The following is a 6,889-nucleotide window of genomic DNA, read 5'->3' as shown; positions in this document are numbered from 1 at the left end:
ACTAATTAGAATTTAAATAAAAACATTTTTTTTAATGAAATAGTGTTTTGTAAAGAGGCACACATAGTTTCTTGAAAATATTTGGAAATCTATACAGGTACCCATTGAAATGCGTACCAAATTCAGTGTTTCAGAATTATGACTTCCTAATTTAATTATCAATAAAACAGGTTTGGGGAGATTGGAAGTTCCCCATAAAGGCCACTGTAGTTTTAAATTACATTTGGCTCTGTTGGTTCACTTTGTTAGAAATGCACATTACGAGAGACCTTGGTTCCCAAACCTAAAACTGTCCAGGGTTCCAGTTGGGGGTTCCTGCACAGTGCTTTGATGACTGGAATCCCTTTCTTAGTTGTTTTCCCTAGAAAAATAAAAATTTCTAAACACTGGTTTCTACAGGAGTAGCCTCTTTGCAGAAGAAATCAGACTGAAGTCGAGTGCATTTCCAACAAGCACAGTTCCAAGGTGAATAGTCCAGTTCTGAAAGGTAGTCAGCATAAAAGACAAATGGGTTCTCTCAGAAAGGACAAACCCATAAAACAGATTCGAAATAACCTTGGACAGTATAGTCACAGAGTGTGGCTGTGATCCCAGGACAAAACTTACATTCCATTTCAGGTTGTGAGAAACCATGAGCTCAATGGGCTCTGTGAGACCTGCACCTGTTTGCTCACGAGCTCGAAGTGGTTTGGGTCTTCCCTGGGTCCACTCGTGATCACCAAGTAACGTTAGCCTTAAAAAGAAAACCGTCTTTGTGACCATCCTAGTGAATGGGTCTCTGCTTGTAGTTTGATGAGCATTTTCCTGATGACTGTCCAGCATCTTTTAATGGATCTATTGACCATTTGCATATCTTGTTTGTAGAAGTGTCTGCTGAAATGTTAGCTGTGGACTTTTCCTAGCTGCCCCTTACCTGGGTGAGGAAGTTCCCTTCTGTTCTTGATTGGCTAAGTATTTTTGTCAGAAAGGGTGGTGGGTTTAGTCAGATATCTTTTCTGTATCTGTTGACATGATCATGGGGTTTTGTTTCTATTCTGTTCATAAGGTTGATGACTGCTATTTTCTTGCTGAACCAACCATTTTATTGGCAGATAAATCCCACTTGGTCAAGTTGTAGAATCCATTTTACATATGACTAGATGTGGTATCAGATGAATTGACTCATAGAGTAGGTTGGAAGTGTCTGTACACAGTTGAATTTTGCATATGGATCCCTGATGATGGGTGACATTGAGCATTGTGTCATGTGCTTTTGGCCATTTGTATATATTCCTGGGGAAAATACACTTATATTCTTTGTCCATTATTTAGTTGTATTATTTGCCTTTATGTCTTTTTTATTGTTGTTATATGAGTTTTAAAAAACCTGTTTAGATCACAAACCCCATATCAGCTGTGTGACTAGCAAACCCACGCTGCAGCCCCAGAGGAAGGGGTGTTTCCTTCATTGTAACTGATGTAGCTGGGTTTCTGCATCCTTAGATTTTGAGAACATGTCTTTGTTAAGCAACTGCTGATAATTTTATCATAATTGTTTGCTCTTTATTTCAATGATATGGTGTCCTGTCATATTGCTTCAAAGATATTCTGTGTGTGGGTTCTGATTCTTATTCAGCTCAGTTTTATGAGCTTGATGATATCAAATACCTGTATTTTTGAAAACAACAACAAAAGACTTCTTTTCATGAATCTTGTTTAAGACCAAACTCATATTGCAAGAGTATCACAAAAATCACTGTAAGTTACAAAATAAAGAAATGGTGGGGCGCCTGGGTGGCTTGGTCTGTTAAGCATCCGACTTCAGCTCAGGTTATGATCTTGTGGTTTGTGAGTTCGAGCCCTGCATCGGGCTCTGTGCCAACAGCTTGGATACTGGAGCCTGCTTTGGATTCTGTGTCTCCCTCTCTTTCTGCCCCTCCCCATTCTCACGCTCTGTCTCTCTCTCAAAAATAAATAAACATTAAAATTTGTAAAAAGTCCCCTCAGAAATGGCCATGGCTAAAGATTTGATATGAGACATCAATATAATGTAGCTGACAACGAAATCTGGTTAATTCTGTGACACCTAGCATTTTAATAATTAGAATGTCAAACAATGACATTATACCATGACATATTAAAACTTTATGGATTATATGTAATTTCTAAAACAGTTATGGCATTTACCAGTGTGGGAAAGCTTTCAGCAAGTTGCAGAGTTTTCAAAGTCATTTGAAAACACACAGCACAATTAAACCCTGTGAATGTAAGAAGTGTGAGAAGGTGTACAAGTTCTCATCTGTTCGAGTTCATATGAAGAAACACCCTGGGGAGAGAACTTGACAAATCACCGCTCCCTTCAAGAACACGTGAGGCTGGGGGCACAAGGGTGACTCAGTCAGTCTCACTCTGTCTCTCCCTCTCAAAAATAAACATTAAAAAAGATTTTTAAAAATCCCAAATGATAATAAAATAAAATCTTTAAAGAAAATAAGGATTTGGAATAGCACACCCAAGCTAATATTTACCACTTTGATCTTTTTAAAAAGACTCATCAGTAAACTATGCAAAATCTTTAGTGTTTAGAGGAGTGGCATGTAAATTGCCATGGGGAGTCAAAAGGGGACGTGTCAGCATTAAGCAGTCATGAGGGGTTTTCTTTGGATCCAAATGAGGTCTGGTTCCACGATCAAGTGCCCTAAGTATTGGTCCTGAGTTTGAGCAAACTGCAGATTTTTGAGGCTTTATGTCCCTTTAAAGCCAAAAGTTGCAACAGGTACATGATGTCTTCCACTGGGGGGAAGCAGACAATGAAACTACCTGTGTACTGTAACTAAGTAGAGATGCGGAAGACTCTCTCTTCCAGATCAGCTTTAGTGGTTTGTGAAACGACAGGAAGACCGTCAGTCCCTGGGGCAGTGTATTTCTGTGCCTCCAAGAGAGAGTAAAACCTCGCTACACTTACCAACTGGAATAGGAAAATCCTCTGCATAGATAAGTCCCAGTGAAGAATTTGTTCTCAGGGGCAGTGGGTGTCTGTAGCCAGTGGGGGTTGGGAACAACGGTGTGGAGGGAAGATGTCATTGACTTCTGATGGGTCCAGGACAGACATCCACCGTCAGCCACTGGATGTCCTCACAGTTAAAACAGAGGTGTTTCAGGGAATACCGCAGGGCATCAACACCATCTGAGCCTTCTAATCTTCCATCATGGGCTTGATGCCCTGAACAGCCTCCATAGTTAGAGAGTATTTATCACATTGTGCCAAGAGGGCTTGGAAATTATAATGTTATCTTCATGGGAGATGCATTGTAGATTCTGCCAATATCAGTGGAGGATTTTGCCCATAAAGAAAGAGCATGGAAGCCGATCCAGTGGGAACAAATGACCTGTGTTCCCACCCCCTGCTGTAGTGCCTCAAAGACAGAGCATAGAAGAGAGGACCCGGGGTCACATATTTCCTTGGTTGGAATTTTGATTACTACCTCCAAATTCTAGAATTATTTGCCCATGTTGAGGGAATCAAAATCTGGCAAGACGCTTTTATAAGAAATATCAGCCCCATAAATGAATAGAGAAGTAGAATAGAGAAGGACAGGGTGAGTATCTCTCAAAAGGCCTAGACAAAAGGCTCAGAGGCAGGAACCTGTTGTGATATTTTAGAGTCCCCCCCACTCCCCCACTATTGAAACAGTTTTAGTCCTTCCAGTCAGGAACTGTGTTACAGCCGGGGGTTGGGCACCAAGAGTGTAAGACAGAGACTCATTCCCAGTGTGGAGGTGGTTCCGCAAGCTGAGTCAGAGGGAGGACTGGGAAGAACCCCTATGATTCCCCGGAGTCCTGTCACTGGGGATGAGGAGGACACTGGAAAGGCCGGCTGGGGGGATACAGATGGGCCGAGTGCTTATGTTTGTAAACAAGCTTTTCCCCAACATCCCGGCTCTTTGTAATGATAGCAGAAACTACGTGTTTTTAAAATTTTGTTTAGAGAGCTTTCATATGCTGTCAGTAAAGATTGAGAATTTTCTTGAAACGCACTTTGGAGTCCGTTGTCATCATCCTGGAAACGCTCATCAGGTTGTGATGTGCAAGTCTGAGTTTTGTGCCCCTCCCCAGGCTTAAGGGAAGATGTTGTAATTGGGTCAGTAGTATTTCCAGCGAATGTTCTAGCATCCTGGCCAACACGTAGGTGTCTGATTCCCTAATACTCTTTAGGGTGTTCCCACTGGGCTAGCTTCATCCAGTGTTTGGCCTGGCCGTCTCCAGCAAGCATGTGATCCAACTGGTATAAATCTGAGAAACCAGGGTGGTGAGTTTGAATAACTGTTAAATTCTTCAGCAAACCACTGGGGATCCTCAGTCAGTTTGGGAAAGTCTAACTCTGGCTCCCAGTTCACCCTCTGACCACCAGGCTTCACCTCGGGCTTTATTTGGATCCCCACGGGGGTGTGTTTTAAAAGGTTCAGGAGAGCAAGGATTGGGGAGAGAATCAGAGGAAAAGGACCTTCACTGAAAGGATTAGGAGGAGGGTGGGGGTACACAGGTGGTAGGGAGGGAGCAGAGGGAAGAGAGGAAGGGGGCACTGATGGCCTGGTCTGCACTGGAAGGGGCACCCACGTGTCTGGAGACAAAGAAGATGGGGAAGGAGACGGAGACTCGGAAGCCATTTTGACACCTTTCAGTGGTTTGTCTCTGATAATTTAGAAATAGTGTTTTGCAGAGAAGGGAATTTACATTCTGATAGTGTTTGGAAGCTTCCAAATACCCATTAAAGTAGGCACCCCATCTGTTTTTGACAATTATAGGGTCATGACTGTCCAATTCAATTTTGATAAGAGTCATCTAGGGGAGATAATTCCTGCTGAAGTGAGTTAGAAATTTAGTTAGAAATTCACGTGGGGTGAGACCACAGTTTTTAAGCACAAAACCTGAGGGGACCACTGAATGGGGGCTGAAGGACTCACAAATTTTGATGACTGGGGTCCAATTCCACAGCTTCTTCTTTAGAATGAAAAGAGCACATCCTAAGAAACCCTGTTTCAACAGGAAAAGACTGGTTCCAAAAAGACATGGTCCCAAGGCCCACACGGTTCCAGGCAGGAACAGTCTGAGTCCACACAGGAGTAGGTCTGAAGGCCAGCATACTTCTCATGGGCACAGCTTTTGATGCCAAGTAGGTCAGCCTTAATTGTCTGGTATTTTACAAGCAAACCCGGATTGATTGGGAATAGCAAGGATTGCAAATCAGGACACACAAGAAATGGCAAAACCGTGGGCAAGTTCAGAGGAGAAAGGAGAGGATGCTCTTTTGCAGGGAACAGGAGAATTGGGGTGGGTTGTTGTAAAGAAAAGGCCCATTGGGACAAAAGGGGTGGGGTGGGGGTTTGAAGATGGTGCCTCCTCATCGGCTGGTCTGTGACCGCCTCTCAGCTGGTCTGTGTCTATCTCTCAATGGCTGGTGTGCCTCTGTCTCATTGGCTGGAGTGTTCCTGGTCGGAGGAAAGTTTTGTCCACTTCCACTGCTTTTTTTCATCTGCAGGGTCCACAGCTGACCAGGGTTGGATGGGAAAGAGGCTTCTGCTGGCCTCATGCCTTCGTTTTAGGAAGGGTTCCCTTTTGTATTTTCACAAGACTTCTAAACTTTGACTTTTTAGTTCTGTTGTGGTTTGCTCTAATTCCTTTGCAACTATCACCTTTTGTTTGTAAAAATGACATTGTCACTCCTAATGTTGAAAACCTAACTGTTGCTTATGTAATGGCCTTGGACAAAGAACACCAGGAGTCACGATCTTGCAGCTCAAGAGTGTGGGAAGGGGAGCCAGACACACGCGTATTTCTTGCTTGTCTGTAAACAACTAGAAGAAATAGTGTTCACAAAGTCAATGAGAACGACAAACACAGCCTCAGGCAGCGGCATCTGGCCTGGCACTCAGTACTGGGCTGTGGCTTTCTCTCCATGTCACCTCGCCCTCAGACAAGGCACTTTCATTGCCCCCACCTGTCCTCCCATGAGGCACTTCCTTGTCTGTGATGAGTCAAGGCACTTGAAAACCTTGCTATGGTCACGTGTGTAAACAGGGTAGAAAATAGAGTCTGGGGTGGGTGGGGGGCATCTGGGTGGCTCAGTTGGTTGAGCGTCCAGCTCTTGATTTCTGCTCACATCATAATCCCAAGGTCATGGGATCGAGGCCCATTTCAGATTCATCACGGAGTGTGCAGCTCTGCTCCTTTCCCCTCATCACAGTCTCTCTCCCTCTAATATAAGAGCAAAAATTAAAAACATTTCAAAGAGCTTGCTGTGTTGGAAGCATAATGATGACAGTATTGAGTATCAAATTATACTCAGATTGGAATCAAAAGTCATCACTTAAGGTAGAAAATGAGTTACCATAAACTTCATGTTTTTTCACATTAAACAACTGTCTAGGGACATGTGCGTTATCAGAGCTTCTCAGTTCCAGGCCACGGAAACAGTTCTGTTGAGAATCCCCAGCCCTGAAGGGCCCTGTCCTGGATAATCTGAGAGTGATAGAAACTCAGGGAGAGGGGCGCCTGGGTGGCGCAGTCGGTTAAGCGTCCGACTTCAGCCAGGTCACGATCTCGCGGTCCGTGAGTTCGAGCCCCGCGTCAGGCTCTGGGCTGATGGCTCGGAGCCTGGAGCCTGTTTCCGATTCTGTGTCTCCCTCTCTCTCTGCCCCTCCCCCGTTCATGCTCTGTCTCTCTCTGTCCCAAAAATAAATAAAAAACGTTGAAAAAAAATAAAAAAAAAAAGAAAAAAAAAAAGAAACTCAGGGAGAAATCTTGATGAACTTGCATTCGGTAAGGTTTCTTAACTGACAGGATAATCACAGGGAACACAAGAAAAAGTAGGTAAATGAGGCTTCAGCAAGATCAAAGTCTTTGGTGTCAT

This window comes from Prionailurus bengalensis, chromosome A2 (genome assembly GCF_016509475.1).
Source record: "Prionailurus bengalensis isolate Pbe53 chromosome A2, Fcat_Pben_1.1_paternal_pri, whole genome shotgun sequence".
NCBI lineage: Eukaryota > Metazoa > Chordata > Mammalia > Carnivora > Felidae > Prionailurus > Prionailurus bengalensis.
This window is presented reverse-complemented; position numbering follows the sequence as displayed.